This window comes from Oncorhynchus gorbuscha, linkage group LG21 (assembly GCF_021184085.1).
Source record: "Oncorhynchus gorbuscha isolate QuinsamMale2020 ecotype Even-year linkage group LG21, OgorEven_v1.0, whole genome shotgun sequence".
Classification (NCBI taxonomy): domain Eukaryota; kingdom Metazoa; phylum Chordata; class Actinopteri; order Salmoniformes; family Salmonidae; genus Oncorhynchus; species Oncorhynchus gorbuscha.
In genome coordinates, this window is record NC_060193.1 from 37,723,473 (window position 1) to 37,748,252 (window position 24,780).

General features: G+C 41.7%; 1 protein-coding gene across 1 annotated transcript in view; it reads right to left on the reverse strand.

Moving 5' to 3' along the window:
• LOC124008536 (receptor-type tyrosine-protein phosphatase T-like) overlaps positions 1 to 24,780 on the reverse strand; it is a 553,654-nt gene that overhangs the window by 257,839 nt on the left and 271,035 nt on the right.

Consider the following 24,780-nt stretch of genomic DNA (forward strand, 5'->3'; position numbering starts at 1 on the left):
GAAATGTCATTGTGGACCTCCAGACAAAGCTGGGCCAAAATTATGCAATATGAATATGGGTCTCTAGCCGTATAGACTTTGGGTGTGTGATTGGTGGTCCTTGGCTGTGTGAGACAGTGAGCTAGGGTGAGTCAGACTTCAGCATCTGTCAGACGTCATGGGGGTGTTTTAAAGGCTGCTGGCTAATCTAGACTGATTAGCATAAGTCCTCATCAAGCCACTAATGGCTTGCAGGATTTCCAAGCTCGATAAAGAGTCGTAAAGGAACTGAAACTGAAACAAATGGAGCCTTCCTGTAGACGTGGTTTCCTAATTCCTTTCCTAGCTATAATTTATGCAATAAAGTTTAGGTTAACTGGTTCACAACACTGAGCATTTAAGGCATTCGTTTGAGTTGACAAGCATCCACTATTGAATGCATGGCATATATATTTCCTTGTTGTTGTGCTTCAATAGACTGTCCCCATTGCCATCGAGGTTCTATCTGCTGTCACCAGTCCTTGCATTGGATACAAACATTAGTGAAAAATGACATTTGTGATATACACTGCTCATAAAAATAAAGGGAACACTAAAATAACACCTAGATCTGAATGAATGAAATATTCTTATTAAATACTTGTTTCTTTACATAGTTGAATGTGCTGACAACAAAATCACACAAAAATAATCAATGGAAATCAAATTTATCAACCCATGGAGGTCTGGATTTGGAGTCACACTCAAGATTAAAGTGGAAAACCACACTACATGCTGATCCAACTTGGATGTAATATCCTTAAAACAAGTCAAAATGAGGCTCAGTAGTGTGTGTGGCCTCCACGTGCCTGTATGACCTCCCTACAACGCCTGGGCATGCTCCAGATGAGGTGGAGGATGGTCTCCTGAGGGATCTCCTCCCAGACCTGGACTAAAGCATCCTCCAACTCCTGGACAGTCTGTGGTGCAACGTAGCGTCGGTGGATGGAGCGAGACATGATGTCCCAGATGTGCTCAATTGGATTCAGGTCTGGGGAATGGGCGGGCCATTCCATAGCATCAATGCCTTCCTCTTGCAGGAACTGGTGACACACTCAAGCCACATGAGGTCTAGGTAATTTTGCAGGACTCTGGCAGTGCCCCTCCTGCTCCTCCTTGCACAAAGGCGGAGGTAGCGGTCCTGCTTCTGGGTTGTTGCCCTCCTACGGCCTCCTCCACATCTCCTGATGTACTGGCCTGTCTCCTAGTCGCGCCTCCATGCTCTGGACACTACGCTGACAGACACAGCAAACCTTCTTGCCACATCTCGCATTGATGTGCCATCCTGGATGAGCTGCACTGCCAGTTGTGTGGGTTGTAGACTCCGTCTCATGCTACCACTAGTGAAAGCAACGCCAGCATTCAAAAGTGACCAAAACATCAGCCAGGAAGCATAGGAACTGAGAAGTGGTCTGTGGTCCCCACCTGCAGAACCCCTCCTTTATTGGGGGTGTCTTGCTAAATGCCTATAATTTCCACCTGCTGTCTATTCCATTTGCACAAAAGCATGTGAAATGTATTGTCAATCAGTGTTGCTTCCTAAGTGGACAGTTTGATTTCACAGAAGTGTGATTGACTTGGAGTTACGTTGTGTTGTTTAAGTGTTCCCTTTATTTTTTTGAGCAGTGTATTTATAGTGGAATTTCAGGCAGCAACACAGCACATTGACTCAGGAAGTCCTACTGCCATCAACACCCTTCCATTTTATACCCGCCAGGTCTGCAGTGAGACTGCATTGCTCATAATAAATACCTGAAATCAATATTTATTCATGGAGCCTCTTACTCAGACTTGTAAAATATTATCCCCAAATATTTGTTGCTTTAGTTTGGGTGTGAATGCGTATTCCTCTGGCTCTCCTTCTCGTTGGTTGATATACTCAGCAGGGAGGCGTAATAAAGCAGAGGTAGTTTACTGCCCAATGAAACAGCAGAAGCCCACTGAGGCACTGCACTGTGGATAATGGAGAGACTACGTCTGTGGAATAACTCGTCGCCGATACGAGAGATGGATGCCAATAAATAAGGACGCTGTACCAAACAGCAGCACACATAAATAAAAGCAAAAGACACAGGGCAATGTGTCTTTTTGTTTAATGGCAGAGTTTGGGGAAAGTTTCCGTTACTGCTGTTGTTTGATGTTTGAGATTTCAATTGGTTCATAGTTTCTTACTCAACTTTAACTTTTGTTAGTGACAAGTTTGGTCTGAATAAAACATCTATATAATACAGTATGCCCTACAAATTGAAATGGGCTAAACCAAATAAATATAATTTTATTTTTTATTTTTTTTGAAATAAGGACATTCAAGAACAGGATGGTCGCTTCAATTGTTGGGACATTAATATATATTGCTTCAGAACCCCCGCAATCAATGAAAAGCCTACAAAATGCCATAGCAACAATGGCCTCAATCGCAATATCAATCTATAAATGTTTCCACCTCCGGGACAAAGGAGAGGACAGTTTCAAAAGCTACAATGCAATCAATGGCCTTCCATTATCCATTCATGTCCATTCAGTTATCTTGTATATGAAGCCTTTTCAGTGTCACACTAGATACAAATCAAGAGGGAATGATGCTGATGCATTTGGCGAAAGAGAGACTACAATGTGGGGAGGAAATAATAGGTCTCTATAATATACAGCTAATAAAATATACCATTTAAAAGACACATTTATCCAGAGTGACTCACAATACGTGAGTGCATACATTTTTAGGAAGTGTATGTGATCCCTGCAGGAATTTAACATACGAGCTAGGCGTTACCAGCACCATGGTCTAACCAACCACGCAGAACCACATTGTCTGCCTGGGCACGTTTATCTTTGGAGTTAGGGTGGCTGACTAGCTGCAGTAGGGGCAGGTGACACAGCTGCTATATGGCTACCAGCTCGGGGCAAGGTAGCAAATCCACTTCACTCAGGCCATTAGCGAACAGTTAAAAGGCAGGCCTGTAATTGAGTGGAGCCGGTGTGAAGTTGCACAACTTGTCCATCCATCTCTCCGTTGTCACTGGGATACAGGGGCAAATGGGGTGCTGTTTGTAGCATCTGTTACATAGCATTTAACATGTTACAAACAACATCCCATGAGGGTACAACTGGATACTTGGATGTAACAGTGGTCCTTACAGTATTGGCTAGGGGAGCTTGCACACATTTACCGTACTGTGCGTCTAGGGAAAGGTGAAAAGGGAGGGGAAAGTATTGACGCCAGAGAACTGTCACAAAGTGATGCGAGACGACAAAGGAAGATTCTGTGTGGATTTGGAGACATATTGATTTTATTTGTATGTACAGCACTGCATATTGAGAGACAAGAGAAGAGCTGTCATTTGACGACTGCTACGTACACAGTTGGCTTAGAATAGAAGGGCAGAACTCGTAATGCAAAATCAACTGTTTTATCCGTTGGTTATGTCACTTATCCATGAGATGGTTGTGCTAACGAAATGCTTGTGCTTATAGTTCCGACAGTGCAGCAATATCTAACAAATACCTAATACACACAAATGTATGTAAAGGAATTAAATTAAGAATATTTAAATATATGGACGAGCAACATCAGAGCGACATAGACTAATATACAGTAGATAGTATAGAATACAGTATACGTATACATATGAGATGAGTAATGCAAGATATGTAAACATTATTAAAGTGACATTATTAAGGTGACTATTGTTCCATTTATTAAATGGCCAAAGATTTCAAGGAGGCAGCAGTCTCTCTGTGCTATTGATGCCTATTTAACAGTTTCATGGCCTTGAGAAAGAAGCTGTTTTTCTGTTTCTCGGTATACTGGCCTCGCCTTCTGGATCATAACGGGATGAACAAGCAGTGGCTCGGGTGGTTGTAGTCCTTGATGATCTTTTTGGCCTTCCTGTGACATTGGGTGCTGTAGGTGTCCTGGAGGGCTGTTGTGCCTTCTTCACCACACTGTCTGCGTGGGTGAACCATTTCAATTTGTCAGTGATATGTAAGTCGAGGAACTTAAAACATTCCACCTTCTCCACTTCGGTCCCGTTGATGTGGATAGGGGGGTGCTCCCTCTGCTGTTTCCTGAAGTCCACTATAATCTCCTTCACTTTGTTGACGTTGAGTGAGAGGTTATTTTCCGGATACCACACTCCCAGAGCCCTCGCCTCCTCCTGGTAGGCTGTCTCGTCATTGTTAGTAATCAAGCCTACTACTGTTGTGTCGTCTGCAAACTTGATGATTGAGTTGGAGGCGTACATGGCCATGCAGTAATGGGTGAACAGGGAGTACAGGAGGGGGCTGAGCATGCACCCTTGTGGGGCCCCAGTGTTCAGGATCAGCGAAGTGGAGATGTTGTTTCCTACCTTCACCACCGCACAGGGCGGGGTCGAGACCCAGGGTCTCGAGCTTAATGACGAGTTTGGAGGGTACTATGGTGTTGAATGCTGAGCTATAGTCAATGAACAGCATTCTTACGTAGGTATTCCTCTTGTCCAGATAGGATAGGGCAAGTGTGCAGTGTGATGGCGATTTCATCGTCTTTTGACCAATTGGGGCGCTAAGCAAATTGAAGTGGGTCTAGGGTGACAGGTAAGGTAGAGGTGATATGATCCTTGACTAGTCTCTCAAAACACTTCATGATGACAGAAGTGAGTGCTACGTGGCTATAGTCATTTAGTTCAGTTACCTTTGTATTCTTGGGTAAAGGAAAAATGGTGGCCATCTTGCAAGCATGTGGGGACAGCAGACTGGGATAGGGAGAGATTGAATATGTACATAAACACACCATCCAGCTGGTCTGCGCATGCTCTGAGGATGCGGCTAGGGATGCCGTTTGGGCTGCCAGCTTTGCGAGGGTGAACACGTTTAAATGTCTTACCATGGAGAAGGAAAGCCCACAATCCTTGGTAAGCTGGCCACCTCGGTGGCACTGTGTTATCCTCAAAGCAGGCAAATAACATGTTTAGCTTGTCCGGAAACAAGACGTCGGTGTCCGCGTTGTGGCTGGTTTTCCTTTTTTAGTCCGTGATTGTCTGTAGATTGTCTGTAGTCATTGAATTACGACTCCACTTTGTCTCTATACTGATGTTTTTCCTGTTTAATTGCCTTGCAGAAGGAAGGAATGACTACTCTGTTTGTATTTTGCCATATTCCCAGTCACCTTGCCATGGTTAACTTCTTGGATATAGGGGGCGCTATTTTAATTTTTGGATGAAAAACGTTCCCGTTTTAAACAAGATATTTTGTCACGAATTGATGCTCGACTATGCATATAATTGACAGCTTTGGAAAGAAACGTTTCTGACGTTTCCAAAACTGCAAAGATATTGTCTGTGAGTGCCACAAAACTGATGCTACAGGCGAAACCAAGATGAAATTTCAAACAGGAGGTGCCCCAGATTTTGAAGGTGCTGTGTTCCAATGACTCCTTATATGGCTGTGAATGGCTCACGCATGAGCTTACACTTTCTGTCGTTTCCCCAAGGTGTCTGCAGCATTGTGACGTATTTGTAGGCATATCATTGGAAGATTGACCATAAGACACTACATTTACCAGGTGGTCGCTTGGTGTCCTCCGTCACAATTATTGAGTAATCTCCAGCTGCAGTACTTTTCTGTTTGCTACTGAGGAGAAACCCAACTGCCATGAATGATTTATCATCGAATAAATATGTGAAAAACACCTTGGGGATTGATTCTAAACAATGTTTGCCATGTTTCTGTCGATATTATGGAGTTAATTTGGAAAAAGTTTGGCGTTGTAGTGACTGAATTTTCTGGGTTTTTTCTTAGCCAAACGTGATGAACAAAACGGATCGATTTCTCCTACACAAATAATCTTTTTGGAAAAAATGAACATTTGCTATCTAACTGAGAGTCTCATTGAAAACATCCGAAGTTCTTCAAAGGTAAATGATTTTATTTGAATGCTTTTCTTGTTTTTGTGAAAATGTTGCCTGCTGAATGCTAGGCTTAATGCTATGCTAGCTATCAATACTCTTACACAAATGCTTGTGTAGCTATGGTTGAAAATCATATTTTGAAAATCTGAGATGACAATGTTGTTAACAAAAGGCTAAGCTTGTGAGTGAATATATTTCTTTCATTTCATTTGCGATTTTTATGAATAGTTAACGTTGCGTTATGGTAGTGAGCTTGAGGCTATGATTACGCTCTCGGATACGGGATTGCTCGACGCAAGAAGTTAAATGCAGTGGTTCGTGCTTTCAGTGTTGAGTAAATGCTGCCAACGGTTTCTGCACGGTTTCTGCTTAGGGTTTCTGCTTAGGGTAGGTTTTAATGGTCACAGCGGGTACAAAATCTCCTATACACTTCTTTATAAACTCAGTAACCATCTCAGTATATACATCAATATTATTTTCTGAAGCTCCCCGGAACATATCCCAGCCCACGTGATCAAAACAATCTTGAAACATGGATTCTGATTGGTCAGACCAGTGTTGAATAGTCCTTAGCACGGGTACATCTTGTTTGAGTTTCTGCCTTTAGGAAGGGAGGAGCAAAATTGAGTCGTGGTCAGATTTTCCGAAAGGAGTGCGGGGGAGGGCCTTGTATGCATGCCGGAAGTTGGAATAAAAATGGTTGAGGGTTGGGGGCAGTCAATATGCTGATCGAATTTAGGTATCCTTTTCCTCAAACTTGCTTTGTTGAAGTCCCCAGATACAATAAATGCAGCCTCAGGATATATGGTTTCCAGTTTGCAAGTCCAGTGAAGTTCCTTAAGGGCAGTCGTGGTATTGGCTTTAGGGGGGATATACACGGCTGGGACAATAACCGAAGATAATTCTCTTGGGAAATAATACGTTCGGCATTTGATTGTGAGGTATTCTAGGTCGGGTGAACAAAAGAACTTGAGTTCCTGTATGTTATTAGAATTACACCATGAGTCATTAGTCATGAAACATACACACCCCACCCTTCTTCTTCCCGGCGCGATGAACTGAGAATCCAGATAGCTGGACCAACTCCGACAGGGATATCCCGAGTGAGCCATGTTCCCGTGAAACAGAGTATGTTACAATTCCTGATGTCTCTCGGGAAAGAAACCATTGCCCTGATCTCGCCAACTTTGTTACCCAGGGACTGAAAATTAGCGAGTAATATACTCAGAAGCGGTATTTGGTGTGTGCGCCTTCTAAGTCTGACCTGAAGACCGTTCAGAATCCCTCTACTTTGCCGGAGTTGTTTTGGGTCAGCCTCTGGAATAAGTTCAATTGCCCTGGGTACAAAGGATCCGCTTCGGGAAAGTCATATTCCTGGTCGTAATGCTGGTAGTCTCGGTGAGTTGCCGCCGCTCTGATATTCAATAGTTCTTCCTGGCTGTATGTAATAACACATACGATTTTCTGGGCTAATGATGTAAGAAATAATACAGAAAATAATGCAATGTTTCCTAAGAATTACAAGTGAGGCAGCCCTCTCTGTCGGTGCCATTTTTCTTTCTTTTTAAAGACCACATAGACCAGACAAATTCTAATCTGGACATTGAAGTCATTTCCACTGGTGATTTTCATTCTACCCCTCTATCCAGGGAATGATTTAGACCATGGACACAAGGCGGGTGCAATTAATTATCAAATAGAACAGAAAACCAGCAGTACTCCAGAACTCCAGGCTCAGATTTTAATAAACCTGATACAGGCTTGCCAGGGGTAAATTTACAGTACTGTTCTAAAAATGTACTTTTCACCAATATACACTACCTTTCAAAAGTTTGAGGTCACATAGTAATATCCTTGTTTTTGAAAGAAAAGCACATTTTTTGTCCTTTAAAATTACATCAAATTGATCAAAAATACATTGTAGATATTGTTAATGTTGTAAATGACTATTGGAGCTGGAAACGGCTGTTTATTTATGGAAAAAAGGAGGCCCATTATCAGCAACCATCACTCCTGTGTTCTAATGGCACGTTGTGTTAGCAAATCCAATATTATAATTTTAAAAGGGTAATTAATCATTAGAAAACTATTTTGCAATTATGTTAGCACAGCTGAAAACTGTTGTGCTGATTAAAGTAGTATCTGGAGCATCAGCATTTGTGGGTTCGATTACAGGCTCAAAATGTCCAGAAACAAATAACCTTCTTCTGAAACTCTTCAATCTATTCTTGTTCAAAGAAATGAAGGCTATTCCATGTGATAAATTGCCAAGAAACTGAAGATCTCGTACAATGCTGTGTACTACTCCCTTCACAGAACAGCGCAAACAGGCTCTAACCAGAATAGAAAGAGGAGTGGGAGGACCCGGTGCAAAACTGAGCGAGAAGACAAGTACATTAGAGTGTCTAGTTTGAGAAACAGATGCCTCACAAATCCTGAACTGGCAGCTTCATTAAATAGTACCTGCAAAACACCATTCTCAACATCAAAAGTGAAGAGGCGACTCCGGGATGCTGGCCTTCTAGGCAGAGTTGCAAAGGAAAAGCCATATCTCAGACTGGCCAATAAAAATAAAAGGTTATATGGGCAAAAGAACACAGACACTGGACAGAGGAAGATTGGAAAAAAAGTGTTATGGACAGACAAATCTAAATTTAACCAGTTCGGATCCCAAAGAAGAACATTCGTGAGATGCAGAAAAAATGAAAATATGCTAGAGGAGTGCTTGACGCCATCTGTCATGGTGGAGGCAATGTGATGGTCTGGAGGTGCTTTGGTGGTGGTAAAGTGGGAGCTATGTACAGGGAAAATGGAATCTTAAAGAAGGAAGGCTATCACTCCATTATGCAACTCCATGCCATAGCCTGTGGACAGTGATTAATTGGAACCAATTTCCTCCTACAACAGGACAATGACCCAAACCACAGCTCCAAACTATACAATAACTATTTAGGGAAGAAGCAGTCAGCTGGTATTCTGTCTATAATGGAGTGGCTAGCACAGTGACCAGATCTCAACCCTATTGACCTGTTGTGCTTGACCGTAGGGTACGTAAGAAGTGCCATCAAGCCAATCCAACTTGTGGGAGGTGCTTCAGGAAGCATGGGGTGAAATCTCTTCAGATTCACCTCAACAAATTGACAAATAGAATGCCAAAGGTCTGCATGGCTGTAATTGCTGCAAATTGAAGATTATTTGACGAAAGCAAAGTTTGAAGGACACAATTATTATTTAAATTAAAAATCATTATTTATAATCTTGTGAATTTCTTGAATATATTTCCTATTAATTTTGCAACTCATTTCATGTTTGCTTTCATGGAAATAGAAAGGTATACTCACCTCCATATGTATTTGATAGTGAAGTTAACATTTTACATGTGTTTTTATTATCCAGCATTTTAGATTTCAGATAGAATGTTTCATATTAGGCGGCAGTACATCATTTCAGCTTTTATTTGAGTATATTTTCACACATATCTGTTACACTGTTTAGGAATTAAAGCATTTGATGTATTTGAAGAAACAAGTATTTGGACAAATTCACTAAAGTGCTCAAAAGTGGATTACATCAAGTGTTTGACTTTATCAACTTGTTGGATGCATTTGCAGTTTATTTTGGTTGTGTTTTGGATTAGGTTTTACCCAATAGGAACTGAATGGTGAATAATGACTGGAGTAATTTTCTTTCTAAGTGAGTAGATAAGATGTTTCTGAACATTTCTAAAATAATACTGACAACGCAATGACTAAGAAATATCCTAAATGAATAATGAATTATGATTAGTGAGAAAGTTAGAGGCTACAAACAAACATGCTAACAACATTATCAATAACAGGGGAGGTTAGCATTTTTAAGTTGTGTTTTGGATCATGTTTTGCACAATAGGAATTGAATGGTGAATAATGTGTTGTGCCACTTTGGAGTCACTTGTATTGTAAGTAAGAATTCAAAATGTTTCTGAACACTTCTACAGTACATCCATGTGGATGCTTCCATGATTATTGATAATCATGAATCAATGAATTAATGATGAATGAGAAGGTTACAGAGGCACAATGATCATACACCCCCCCCCCAAACAAAACCTTCCCCTGTTAATGGTAATGTTGAGAAGCCTCTAACTTTCTCACTCATCATTATTCATTCAGGATAATTGATTATTTATTTAAAGTGTTCAGAAACATATTATCCACTTATAAATTACTCCAGTTAGCATTCACCATTCAGTTACTACAAAACACAACCAAAATAAACTGCAAATGCATCCAACGAGTTTGTAGAGTAAAAAGCTTGATGTAGTCACTGCAACCAAGGAATATGGGACTAAATACTAAACTTACTTTAATACTTTAATACCCTATAGGTGAAATTGTCCTTTACATGGGGGGGACTAAATACAAAAAGTGCTTTTGTTTCTAAATGGTAAAACAGATATCTATGAACACCCTTCAATAAAAGGTGCATCATATGAAACAAATCCAAATCCAATAGAGACAAACGTAAAAACTTTGGTTCACTGTCCAAATATATATATGGAGGGGAGAGTATGTTCTCCTATTCATCTGAATGGGAAAAAAACTTTGGGCTTCAAGCATCAGAGCAAAACCACATTCTCTGCCTCTGAATACAGGCTGTAACGTTGTTCCCTGGTTGTCAAAGGTAAGAAAAGGAGTTCTATTCACACAAAAACGACTTCTGCTTTCGTCAAATCCCCTCACACACCCAAAAGACTGACGAGTCTGACGAGGAGTGGGGACAGTGTCATCAAAACATTACAACAGTGTGTGCTACAAATTCAACAGAACAAAGATCAATGACTTACACAAAGCATTCAAGTGCTCAAGTATTTACACATCCCGCATTTGCATACAGATAATGTTAGGCAAAAAGCAAGGGAGTACACTACAGAAGAAAAGCCACCCCAAACAGACTCTTCAGCATTGATTAATGCAAAGTTATTACGTCTTCTTTGTTTCCCCTCAGTGCATCTTTCATATCTTCCCTTTCTCTTTTTTGTCAGCGAAGGCAATTCATTTCTGAAAACCCTTGATGACTCGATAGTACAAGAAAGGAGCTGTGATTGCGAAGTCTGTTCGTGTGAGTGTGTGTGTGTGCGTGTGCATGTGCGTGCGTGTGTGTGTGCGTTCGTGTGTGTGTGTGTGTGCGTGTGCGTGTGTGTGTGTGTGTGTGCGTGTGATCAAAAGGAACACATCCTCAACCTGACATCCGGTGACGGTCCTCTCAGTGGGGGGCTGTGTTTATGTACTCACACATTGATCTGTGAGTGTCCGTGTGTGTGTGTATGCACGTGAGTCTGTGTGTGTGTATGTGTATGTGCGCAGGTGTGTTTGTGTGTGCAATTCAGAGCTTGAACCCTGCCATCACACTTTGCTTGAACCCGTCGTCACACCGCTGATGTTCTACCATTAATGGAGCTTAGAAGTCAATAGAGGTCACAGGAACTGATGGTTGCTTATTAATGAGGTTTTCGTCATGGTGCATGTAAGTCTCTGTTTGACTACTAACCATGGTGAGCATGTCAGCTAGCTGGCTAACAATAGATCCCTCCTTGCTGCGAAAAGTCAGATGGTGTGTTTGTAAACTGAACTCAACATTGTATATGGTTAATTTGTCAATCAGCCACATGTTGCTGAATTTTTGGGGGAGCACACAGCCATGCAATCTCCATAGACAAACATTGCAGTAGAATGGCCTTACTGAAGAGCTCGTTGACTTTCAACATGGTACCGTCATAGGATGCCACCTTTCCTACAAGTCAGTTTGACAAATGTCTGCCCTGCTAGAGCTGCCCCAGTCAACTGTAAGTGGAAACATCTAGGAAGAAAAACATCTCAGCTGCAAAGTATTAGGCCACACAAGCTCACAGAACGGGACTGGCGAGTGCTGAAACGCATACAAATTGTCTGTCGACGGTTACAACACTCCATAACGAGTTCCAAACTGCCTCTTGAAGTAACGTCAGCACAAGAACTGTTTAACGGGAGCTTCAGGAAATTGGTTTCTATGGACGAGCAGTCACACACAAGCCTAAGATCAGCATGCGAAATGCCAAGAGTTGGCTGGAGTGCTGTAAAGCTTGACACCATTCGACTCTGGAGCAGTGGAAACGCATTTTCTGGATTTGGCAGCGCCAGGAGAATGCTAGTGTCAGCTGTAAAGTTTGGTGGAGGAGAAATAATGGTCTGGGGCTGTTTTTCATGGTTTGGCTAGGCCCCTTAGTTCCAGTGAAGGGAAATCTTAACTCTACAGCATACAAGGATATTCTGTGTTTCAATCTTTGTGGCAACAGTTTGGGGAAGGCCCTTTCCTGTTTCAGCATGATAATTCCCCGTGCACTTTGTGAGGATCATACAGAAATGGTTTGTCGAGATCGGTGTGGAAGAACTTGACTAACCTGCACAGAGCCCTGACCTCAAACCCATTGAACACCTTTGGGATGATCTGGATCGCCAACTGCGAGCCAAGCCTAATAGCCCAACATCAGTGCCGGACCTCACTAGTGCTCTTGTTGCTGAATGGAAAACAGTTCCTGCAGCAATGTTCCAATATACAGTGGAACACCTTCCCAGAAGAGTGGAGGCTGTTACTGCAGAAAAGGGGTGACCAAGTCCGTATTAATGTTGATGATTTTAGAATGAGATGTTCGACGAGCAGGTGTCCACATACTTTTGGTCATGAAGTGTATGTCACAACAGGTCTAAATATATGTGTCATGACAGTGTTATGGCCATATTAAGGCAGGTTATGGCAAGATATGTCAGCTCTTATGACCATGTCATAAAGTGTTATGACGTTGGGCGTCGAGTAAAGTGTTATCAAAAGGGGTAAAAAAAAACAAAAAACATGAGGGCCGGTTCCCCTCTGCCTGGCCGGTTCCCCTCTTTCCACTGGGATTCTCTGCCTCTAACCCTATTACAGGGGCTGAGTCACTGGCTTACTGGGGCTCTCTCATGCCGTCACTGGAGGGGGTGCGTCACCTGAGTGGGTTGATTCACTGATATGGTCTTCCTGTCTGGGTTGGCGCCCCCCCTTGGGTTGTGCCATGGTGGAGATCTTTGTGGGCTATACTCAGCCTTGTCTCAGGATGGTAAGTTGGTGGTTGAAGATATCCCTCTAGTGGTGTGGGGTGCTGTGCTTTGGCAAAGTGGGTGGGGTTATATCCTTCCTGTTTGGCCCTGTCCGGGGGTGTCCTCGGATGGGGCCACAGTGTCTCCTGACCCCTCCTGTCTCAGCCTCCAGTATTTATGCTGCAGTAGTTTATGTGTCGGGGGGCTAGGGTCAGTTTGTTATATCTGGAGTACTTCTCCTGTCCTATTCGGTGTCCTGTGTGAATCTAAGTGTGCGTTCTCTAATTCTCTCCTTCTCTCTTTCTTTCTCTCTCTCGGAGGACCTGAGCCCTAGGACCATTCCCCAGGACTACCTGACATGATGACTCCTTGCTGTCCCCAGTCCACCTGGCCATGCTGCTGCTCCAGTTTCAACTGTTCTGCCTTATTATTATTGGACCATGCTGGTCATTTATGAACATTTGAACATCTTGGCCATGTTCTGTTATAATCTCCACCCAGCACAGCCAGAAGAGGACTGGCCACCCCACATAGCTTGGTTCCTCTCTAGGTTTCTTCCTAGATTTTGGCCTTTCTAGGGAGTTTTTCCTAGCTACTGTGCTTCTACACCTGCATTGCTTGCTGTTTGGGGTTTTAGGCTGGGTTTCTGTACAGCACTTTGAGATATCAGCTGATGTACGAAGGGCACCTCCCTGTTTCACCCACTTTCAGAGCATTTGTTCCCGTTTCGTGCCTACTGAACACAAACCTGGTACTAGTATGGATTACAAACGTGTTGTGACCTCTCGGTGTGGCTGCTGTGCTTTGATTAGGTCAGAAGATATGTCTAGTGAGCAGGAATCAGAGCAAGAGGCAATGGTGCCGGAGGAGATGGCTGCCATTTGAGCTATTTTGTGTGTTTTTTTGCGTTGCTTGTAATGTATATTGTACATAATGTTTCTGCCACCCTCACGTATGACCGAAAATAGCTTCTGGATATCATAACAGCAATTGTCAGCGAGTGGGTAACCCGCCTCTACTATTCGTCCTATTGGCCAACGTGCAATCATTGGATCATAAACTGGGTGAGCTTCGTTCAAGACTTTCCTACCAACGAGACATTAACAACTGTAATATCTTATGTTTCACCGAGTCGGGGCTGAACGACAACATGGATAATAAACAGTTGGCAAGGGATGGAGGACTGTGTCTATTTGTCAATAACAGCTGGTGAGCTTAATTTAATATCAAGGAAGTCTCAAGGCTTTGCTCGCCTGAGGTAGATTATCTCATAATAAGCTGTAGACCACACTATGTAGCAAGAGAGTTTTGATCTATATTTTTCGTATCTGTCTCTATAACACGACAAACCGATGCTAGCAGTAAGACAGCACTCAATGAGCTGTAATAAGGCCATAAGCATACAAGAAAATGCTCATCCAGAGGCAGCACTCCTAGTGGCCGAGGACAAATTTGTTTACCTCATTTCTACCAGCATGTAGCAACCAGAAGAAAAAAATCTCTAGACCACTTTTACTCCACACACAGAGATGAGTACAAAGCTCTCCCTCGCCTTCCATTTCGCAAATCTGACCATAATTCTCTCCTCCTGATTCCTGCTTACAAACAAAAACTAAAGGAGACTGAAAATATTTGGCATGGGTCCTCAGATCCTTAAAAAGGTCTACAGTATGCTGACTGGTTGCATCACCACCTGTTATGACAACTGCTTTGCCTCCAACCGTAAGGTGCTACAGAGCGTAATGCGTACGACCCAGTAAATCACTGAGGCAAAACTTCCTTCATCCAGGTTTCAGAGAAAGGCCCTTAAAATTCACAAAGACTCCAGCCACGCTAGTCACAGACGGGTTCTCTCTGCTACCGCACGGCAAGTCGTACCGGAGCTCTAGGTCCAAAAGGCTTCTTAACAGCTTCTAGCCCCAAGCCCCCTCAATCTACCCCTCAATCAATCAAATGTATTTATAAAGCCCTTCTTACATAAGCTGATGTCATAAAGTGCAGTACAGAAATCCAGCCTAAAACCCCAAACAGCAAGCAAAGCAGGTGTAGAAGCATAGTGGCTAGGAAAAACTCCCTAGAAAGGCCGGAACCTAGGATGAAACCTAGAGAGGAACCAGGCTATGAGGAGTGGCCAGTCCTCTTCTGGCTGTGCCGGGTGCAGATTATAACAGAACATGGCCAAGATGTTCAAATGTCAATCGATGACCAGCAGGGTCTGTTGAACAGCTAATCAAATGCTCCCTGGATTATTTGCATTGACCCCCCTCCCTACACACACTCTTTTACACTGCTGCTACTCACTGTTTATCATCTACAGCATGCATAGTCACTTTACCCCTACCTATATGTCCATATTACCTCAATTACCTCGACTAACCTGTAGCCCTGCACATTGACTCGGTACCGGTACCCCTTGTATATAGCCTCGTTATTGTCATTTTATTGTTGCTCTTTTTTATTTATTGAGTAAATATTTTCTTAACTCTTTTTTTCTTAAAACCGCATTGTTGGTTAACCTGTTGTTTTCGGCGCATGTGATAAATAAAATGTGATTTGAAGGAGGGGGGATAATACTGCTGGAGATTGATATAGCGACGTGTGTTTTATTAATCAATTCGTAAGGGGCTGACAAGGGCACAATCAGTGTCAGGTCTGTAAACCTCCCTTCATTAGTCTTTATTTTCTGTTAATATTAGAGGGCTGTGGGCTTACAGGAGCAGTGTCGGTGAGTCTTGAGTACTTTTCACATCTTTATCAATGTCAAAATCCAACCGATGTGGACTTCCATGAGTAGTCTTTTGTTTTGTGCACAGTTTAGTATAGTTACCGTTGCCTGTGACAGTAACCTTTAAGAACTTTGGGTTGTCGTGACCGTTGTGGAATCGTGTGAAGCCTGTCTGTTGGTTCATACTAGACTGCTACAGTACAGGCCTCTCTGAACAGTGTCACATCTCTATGCATATTAGTGTGTTTACCATCACCAAAGGGTTCCTCACCTGCGCCCTCCGCCCCTCGCCCACCTATCAACATCCTCCCCCGCCCCTCACTGCCTTCTCTATTCTCCCATTTTCGAGGATATTGTCCCTAGTCTAATTTGCCCAAGGCCTGAAAGCGAGAGAAGACTCTTCTGGATCCTCAGATCTCCCAGATGATGCCGTCGGAGGCTTTTAATCCAATCAATAGGGGTAATTATAGGCAATTACAGCAAATGGGAACGCATTGTACCAGACTCAATGTGTTTAACAAATTCTATCAATCCTGTTATGGATGAGATGGCGAGAGACTAATTTCATATTAATGATGTCGGCTCGGTAACAAAAGCTACCTGTAAATTGAAAGTCGACCCCAGATTCAGACCCACTGAATAAAAGGTAGAACGGGCCTTTTGTTTGTCCTTCTCCGCTTCACCCACACAAACATGCATTTAAAAGGACCACCATGTTAATTTAGTTTTCAGATCTCATAAAGGAAAAAAAATGTAAAGGCAGATCAATACCTCATTCGCATGGACTGTCCATGGACTGCAGTCTACTTCAAGGTGAATACAGTCTACCTTTCAAAACAACGGTTCAGGAATGACTCCACTCAACCTAAGCCTTTATAGTGCTTCGATCCCTAAGCTTTTCCCTGCATATACTTAAAACCTTCTCAAGGCCTAGCTACTGTTACAGCACTGTGGTCCAGGGGAAAATACACGCAAATCTGCAAACCAATTATCTACCACTCATCTCTGTCAGAAAGTAACTCTGGCTAGACCACAAGATTTACAAGTCTACCATTTTGGAGTCTTAATAACTGCCAGATTAATAATTATTGATTGGATTTATATAACGCTTTTTCTCTTAGGCATTAAAAACTCTTTAAGTAAGGAGGGAAACCAATGTATAGCACCACCTTGGGTGATGCACAGCCACCATGTTTGTGCCAGAACACTCACCACACATCAGTTAGCATGGTGGAGAGGTGGGAGTGATATACAGTATGTCAATTAGAATTTAAGGGGGATGATTAGGTGGAAATGATGGAAATGGATGAGAATTTGTCCAGGACAACGGGGTTAACACACCTACCTAATGGATTTTATTGACCACAGAGAATCAGGAAATCTGTTTAACAATAGGAGAGCTGAGAGTTGACTCAAAACAAATGAGTGTGCAAAGCTGTCAAGGAAAAGGGTGGCTATTTGAAGAATCTCCGATATAAAATATATTTTGATTTGATTTGACTACATGATTCCATGTGTTATTTGATAGTTTTGATGTCTTCACTATTGTTCTACAATGTAGAAAACAGTCAAATAAAGAAAAACCCTTGAATGAGTAGGTGCTGTAAAACCTTTGGTAGCTGTGACTGTGTATAGCCCAGTTACATTAACTAACTAAAATTCAATTTTGTTCTTTGAAATACATTTTATTTTCTATTCTAATGCTACTTAAGACCTTCATAAACACAACCAAATGATTACGTGTTGAGATAGCATATATGGGGGTGGCAGGTAGCCTAGTGGTTAGTATTGGACCAGTAACCGAAAGTTTGCTAGATCAAACCCCTGAGCTGACAAAATATGTCATTCTGCCTCTGAACAAGGCAGTTAACCCACTGTTCCTGTTATTGTAAATAAGAATTGTTTAATTAAAACAAATATATGAAATATATTTATTAGAATGTTGATGTCCAAAATAATCGTCACTGGCTCAAAGGTGGTTCCCTCGATGCCATGTGCTTCTAGTGTTAACATCCAATCCTAAGGACGGCATCCTACATCCCTGTGGAATTGGGATCTCCTTAGACCAGAGGCAAGTGCCATCTTCTGGCCCTCCAACACCACTTCCAGCAGTATGGTCTACAATCCAGGACCGACCCTGCTTCAGATGTAACCCAGCAGTTTAATGCAGGGTGGTATGCTGAAGATAAGGTGGGACTATAAATACCCTTGTTACACTTAGTTGTGAATTTGTGAAATTCATGAATTGAATTGAGAGCTGGCAAATATGAGTAAGACATGTTGTGTGAAATATGAGTAAAACCTATAGTGTCGTGGGGGGTGAGGATAGAATTGTGAGCGTATTTGTGACCCGATTCAGGAAACAAGGTGTATGTCACAAGTTACAGGACAGCCGTTGGAACTTAATTATTTAAAAAAAAATCAAAATGCGTTTTGGGGCAGAAATGCCTTCTCGAACATGTGAACTTTCATGTGCACAATACAATGTTTTATGTCTTCTGTAAATACGAATAAAACTGTTAAATAACGAGCCTTGTTAGTTAAGCCGCAGCAAAAGTGAGCAACCTTCCCACTATCCATGATTGGCTGAGATAATGAGTGGGTTGGACATGCCGAGAGATGAGTTCGGATTGGTCTGCCATATACAGTGGTTCCTTCTTTAAAGTTATACTGCGGCAGCAGCATTCTGTGGCACGTCATTTAATTCTCAGCCATTTCTTCTGTAGTGCTAGTTATTGCTAGTTTTATCACTAGAGGGCATCTTTGAGAAGCATTTGATAGTATCCCTTTTGGCATTACCAGAGAATTTGATTAAATTGTTTCCAGCAGCACATTTACAGTCACCACTCTGGTTAACACGAAAACTGCCTTACCAGCTCTGCTAGGGTGAGTAAAATGGTAAGAGTGGTCTCATTTGTGTCTCGAAGTAGGTGTTTCTACATTCAGACCGTTTTGCTCTCGGAGGGCACACTGGACATTTGGGCCGAAGAGTAGGGTTGATTTGACTGTTCTGACCTTACAACGGTAGTCGAATACCCAAGCTAACGTTGGCTAACTACTACCAGACACAAATGAGACCACTCTTACCATTTTACTCGCCCTAGCAGAACTGGTAAGGCAGTTTTCATGTTAATCAGAGTGGTGACTGTAGATGTGCTGCTGGAAACAATTTAATTACGTTTTTTTCCTAACATTTACTGACACCAGACATATTCAACGGGTGTTGAGGGCTCGTAAAGTATTTATTCTGCGCTCTGGTACACTCAGACGAGATCCGTGTAGATAGTAGGCTGGACACATTACATTTTTAACAATGTTATATTCTGATAAAAACTGGTTCATTGCATCCGCCGTGGAGCCCAGTTTCATAATATGACCATATTTCCCAGCTGCTTGCCGTTGTTTTGAAATAACTGGCCTTATTTTAGTGCATTTTCACCCTGCCAGTTCCTATTGTGCACTCGCCTTCTGAATGTTCTATTCCCAGCTTATTGTTCAATGTCACAATGCCTGCTTCGCTATTGTTGGCAATGAGATCTGCTCATGTTGTTTTATAGTTAAAACATTTACAAAAATAATATTGGAACTCTGTGGTTTTCCCATTGTTTCCTATGGGGGAAATATAGGCTGTCTATTTCGCCAAATACGTCACAATATGTATATTTAGATTTTTTTTCAAGTCTGGTGTAACCAGTGTGAAATGGCTAGCTAGTTAGCAGGGTGCCCGCTATTAACGTTTCAATCAGTGACGTCACTCGTTCTGAGACCTTGAAGTAGTTGTTCCCCTTACTCTTCAAGTGCCGCGGCTTTCGTGGAGCGATGTGTAACGATGTGTATGTGTGCAGAGGGTCCCTGGTTCAAGCCTCGGTAGAGGAAAAGAGGAGACGGATGGAAGCAAAACTGTTACACGGGCACCATTTTAATATTTTGTAATTATGTAAGTCTGGGCAACAAACTTATTTGTCATCGATCGCTAGACCAGAAATAGTCAGGAGTTTTTATTTGTTCCCTATTTTTTCATTACGCAGACCTAAGCACAGTTGACACCATCGAGGTGCGGATGTTTACTTTCTACACAAGTTGTTTTTTTCAGTTTTGTCCGATGAACAGATAAATAAAAAGGGATACATTTTTCATGGAGCATCAGTCCCGTCGAAACAGGCTCTGCGAACGTTCGATTCCATTAATTTGCTATGGTCTCGCACTAGTGTTCCAGTTTAGCCAACATTCTTAAGCCGTTTTTAAGCCTGTAGCTAGCTAGAACAAATTTACGAAGCACCTGAATGTCCATTGAGAAAGCACAATAACTATACCATTTAGCTAAGCTAAGAATGATGAGAATAATCAAGTCAATTAACGTTGGGTAGTTAGATAGCCTATAGTTAATATACTGTCAAGTTTGATGTATAACTACTAACGTTATGTAGCTAGCTAACCGGTACATACTTCTGTAATGATATGCTATGTGGTTCGTAAGGACAGCGTAGCTTACTTATTTGAAAAGTAATTACTTTATTACATTGAGTAGCAAGCTACCCCTTGGTCATTAGGGCAAATCTGGTCTGTGATAGGAGGTGGGTTTTCACACCGAGCTCTGCTGCTTTAGATTGAACGGTCATATTTCAGTTATTGTTGTTACATCTATAAAAATAAGCTGTTTTCTTCACTTTCAGAGAGCGAGCTGACCAAGGGGTCGAAAATGTCACATACAGTATCTTCTATTGTTTGTCCTCATGTGTCTGTTTTTCAGCATAAAGTAATATATATAATAATATAATAAGAGACCACACACACACAATAACAGTCTCTCTCCATCACTTCATCCCGCTCCCCCTTCTCCCTAAATCCTCTAGGTTATATCAGCTGTTTTGGTAGAACCCCTCCCCCATCTGATCTGGCTGACACAGAGGGCACAGCATGATCAGATGTGAGATGTAGTATTATTAAATATGAATTATTAGGAAGTATTATTAAAGAGATGCTTTGCATTGAAATACAGACAGAGATGTAGTAGTCCCAGAGTTAATGATCCAAGGTCAGTTTTACATTTGACCTCCTGATGATTATAATGACTGTTTTTTTTTATTCGGACACAGTCAAAGGTTATTCATAATCTCTCTCTATCCATCTGTCTCTCGTCTGCAGGTATGTTTTGAAGTGAGAGAGGAAGCTAGTCCCATCATTGCCACCTCACCCACTCTTAAGATAACCTTCAGGCCAACTGGGGGCCCAAGGCTGGTTAGGAGAAACCTCAATTGTGATGAACTGAGAGAATATTAGGGTAGCACTGTAATTCATGATTCATATGCTGTCTGCCACTGTACTCACCTCTTTCCCTTTCTGTCTTCTACACTTCTCTCCCCACCTCGTCTTTCTTCCTTGTTTTATAATGCACACCATATGTGCACTGAAGTACAGATTGAACTTGTATTTAAAATATTACAATTATCATAATTATAATGCATTTATGTATTTATAACACCTGGATAATGAACTTCTTTCAATAAAGCATTTCACTTTCTCCACTGGTTAAAATTAAGTATCTCATTGAAATACTATCCTGTGTCCGCAACCAATTGTGCAAGTTCTCCAATTTAAAAAGATGAGAGAGGACTGTAATTTTCATCATAGGTACACTTCAACTATGGCAGACAAAATGAGAGAAGAAATCCAGAAAATCACATCGTAGGATTTTTAATGAATTTATTTGCAAATTATGTTGGAAAATAAGTATTTGGTCAATAAACAAAAGTTTATCTCAGTACTTTGTTATATACCCTTTGTTGGCAATGACAGAGGTCAAACGTTTTCTGTAAGTCTTCACAAGGTTTTAACACACTATTGCTGGTATTTTGGCTCATTCTGCCATGCAGATCTCCTCTAGAGCAGTGATGTTTTGGGGCTGTTGCTGGGCAACACGGACATTCAACTCCCTCCAAAGATTTTCTATGGGGTTGAGCTCTGGAGACTGGCTAGGCCACTCCAGGACCTTGAAATGTTTTTTACGAAACCACTCCTTCGTTGCCCGTGCAGTGTGTTTGGGATCATTGTCATGCTGAAAGACACAGCCACGTTTCATCTTCAATGCCCTTGCTGATGGAAGGAGGTTTTCACTCAAAATCTCACGATACAATCATCCTGGTCCCTTTGCATAAAAACAGCCCCAAAGCATGATGTTTCCACCCCCATGCTGCACAGTAGGTATGGTGTTCTTTGGATGCAACTCAGCATTCATTGTCCTCCAAACACGACGATTTGAGTTTTTACCAAAAAGTTATATTTTGGTTCATCTGACCATATGACATTCTCCCAATCTTCTTCTGGATCATTCAAATGCTCTCTAGCAAACTTCAGACGGGCCTGGACATGTACTGGCTTAAGCAGGGGGACACGTCTGGCATTGCAGGATTTAAGTCCCTGGCGGCGTAGTGTGTTACTGACGGTAGGCTTTGTTACTTTGAGCCCAGCTCTCTGCAGGTGATTCACTAGATCCCCCCCGTGTGGTTCTGGGATTTTTGCTCACCGTTCTTGTGATCATTTTGACCCCACGGGGTGAGATCTTGCGTGGAGCCCCAGATCGAGGGAGATTATCAGTGGTCTTGAATGTCTTCCATTTCCTAATAATTGCTCCCACAGTTGATTTCTTCAAACCAAGCTGCTTACCTATTGCAGATTCAGTCTTCCCAGCCTGGTGCAGGTCTACAATTTTGTTTCTGGTGTCTTTGACAGCTCTTTGGTCTTGGCCATAGTGGAGTTTGGAGCGTGAATGTTTGAGGTTGTGGACAGGTGTCTTTTATACTTATAACAAGTTCAAACAGGTGCCATTAATACAGGTAACGAGTGGAGGACAGAGGAGCCTCTTAAAGAATAAGTTACATGTCTGTGAGAGCCAGAAATCTTGCTTGTTTGTAGGTGACCAAATACTTATTTTCCACCATCATTTGCAAATAAATTCATTAAAAATCCTACAATGTGATTTTCTGGATTTTTTTTCTTATTTTGTCTGTCATAGTTGAAGTGTACCTATGATGAAAATTGCAGGCCTCTCTCGTCTTAAGTGGGAGAACTTACACAATTGCTGGCTGATTAATACTTTTTTGCCCCACTGTACACACAGCCAAATACATTTAAAGTCAGTTTTTCATAATTCCTGGCATTTAATCCTAGTAAAAATTCCCTGTCTTAGGTCAGTTAGGATCACCACTTTATTTTAAGAATGTAAAATGTCAGAATAATAGTAGAGAAAATGATTTATTTCAGCTTTTATTTATTTCACCGTATTCCCAGTGGGTCAGAGGGGTACATACACTCAATTAGTATTTGGTAGCATTGCCTTTAAATTATTTAACTTGGGTCAAACGTTTTGGGCCTTCCACAAGTTTCCCACAATAAGTTAGGTGAATTTTGGCCAATTCTGCCTGACAGAGCTGATGAAACTGAATCAGGTTTGTAGGCCTCCTTGCTAGCACATGCTTTTTCAGTTCCGCTCACACATTTTCTATTGGACTGAGGTCAGGGATTTGTGATGGCCACTCCAATACCTTGACTTTGTTGTCCTTAAGCCATTTTGCCACAACTTTGGAAGTATGCTTGAGGTCATTGTCCATTTGGAAGACCCATTTACTTCCTGACTGATGGCTTGAGATGTTGCTTCAATATATCCACATAATTGTCCTTCCTCATGAAGACATCTATTTTGTGAAGTGTACCAGTACCACCGGCAGAAAAGCACCCCCACAACATGATGCTGCCACCCCCGTGATTCACTGTTGGGATGGCGTTCTTTGGCTTGAAAGCCTCCCCCTTTTTCCTTCAAACACAACAATGGTCATTATGGCCAAACAGTCCTATTTTTGTTTCATCAGACCAGACGATATTTCTTCAAAAAGTACAATCTTTGTCCACATGTGCAGTTGCAAACCGTATTCTGGCTTTTCTAATGGCGGTTTTGGAGCAGTGGCTTCTTCCTTGCTGAACGGCCTTTCAGGTTATGCCAATACAGGACTCGTTTTACTGTGGATATAGAAACTTTTGCACGTGTTTCCTCCAGCATCTTCACAAGGTTCTTTGCTGTTGTTCTGGGATTGATTTGCACTTTTCACACCAGAAAGAAATGAATAAAAAATGTATAATTTTAGTGAATGATATCATAATAAGGACTGGTGGAGTTGTCACACATGCAGCTAACACAGACATGTGGAAATGCTCTACCCAAAATTACAACCATTTAATTGCAGCATTACCATATAAATGGAAGAGGCAAGTAGAAGGCGAAAAAAGTAAGGAACTTGTATGTCGGCCCTGTATTAAAGAACATAAATGCTTAAAGAAAAGTGTGATAAATAAAAACATATACCAATTTCATTTAAGGACCAATAAACTGACAGCTGTGCCATATAAATTGCAAAATAGTTCTTTAGAGATTTTTGATGTACCCATTCCATGGCACATGGTTTATGAATTGATACGCAAAACAACGCCGGATTCAAAACATCCAAGTTTTTCAATTTAATTACTATACAAATTCTTGCAACTAATAGAATAACAAGACAAAACATATGGGATCTGTAAAATGTATATAGGACTTGCATCCTTGGCACAATAAAGTTATTATATTCTACTCAATTCATAGGCTTCATTAATGCCATTCAGACTTGAAGTTGATACAACAACTATAACATCTTACATCTGATTCCACCGTAATGTTTTGTCAGCCATCTTTGTTGAAGAACGCCACAAGTCATTGGAACCACTCTATATGATTGGTCATATAAAAACCTTGGGACCCAAATGCATAATGAGTACTCTATCTCCCCCTTGTGGTGGTCTGGAGCAATGAAGCCGTGACGCTGGGTACCTTTAAGTCCCACCGTGCAAATTTTAAAGGAGGAACCACTGTCGAAGGCTTCTGTCTATTTCAGCTCGTCAGTCTGTTGGTAATCCTGTTGAACGTGGCTTTTTTATGTATTGTGTAGTGGAGCTCCAAAAGTTTTGCTGTCCACTTTCTGCAGGATCAAGTTTTGAAATCAGTGGAATTAGAGTATGATAGCTAAAGAGATAG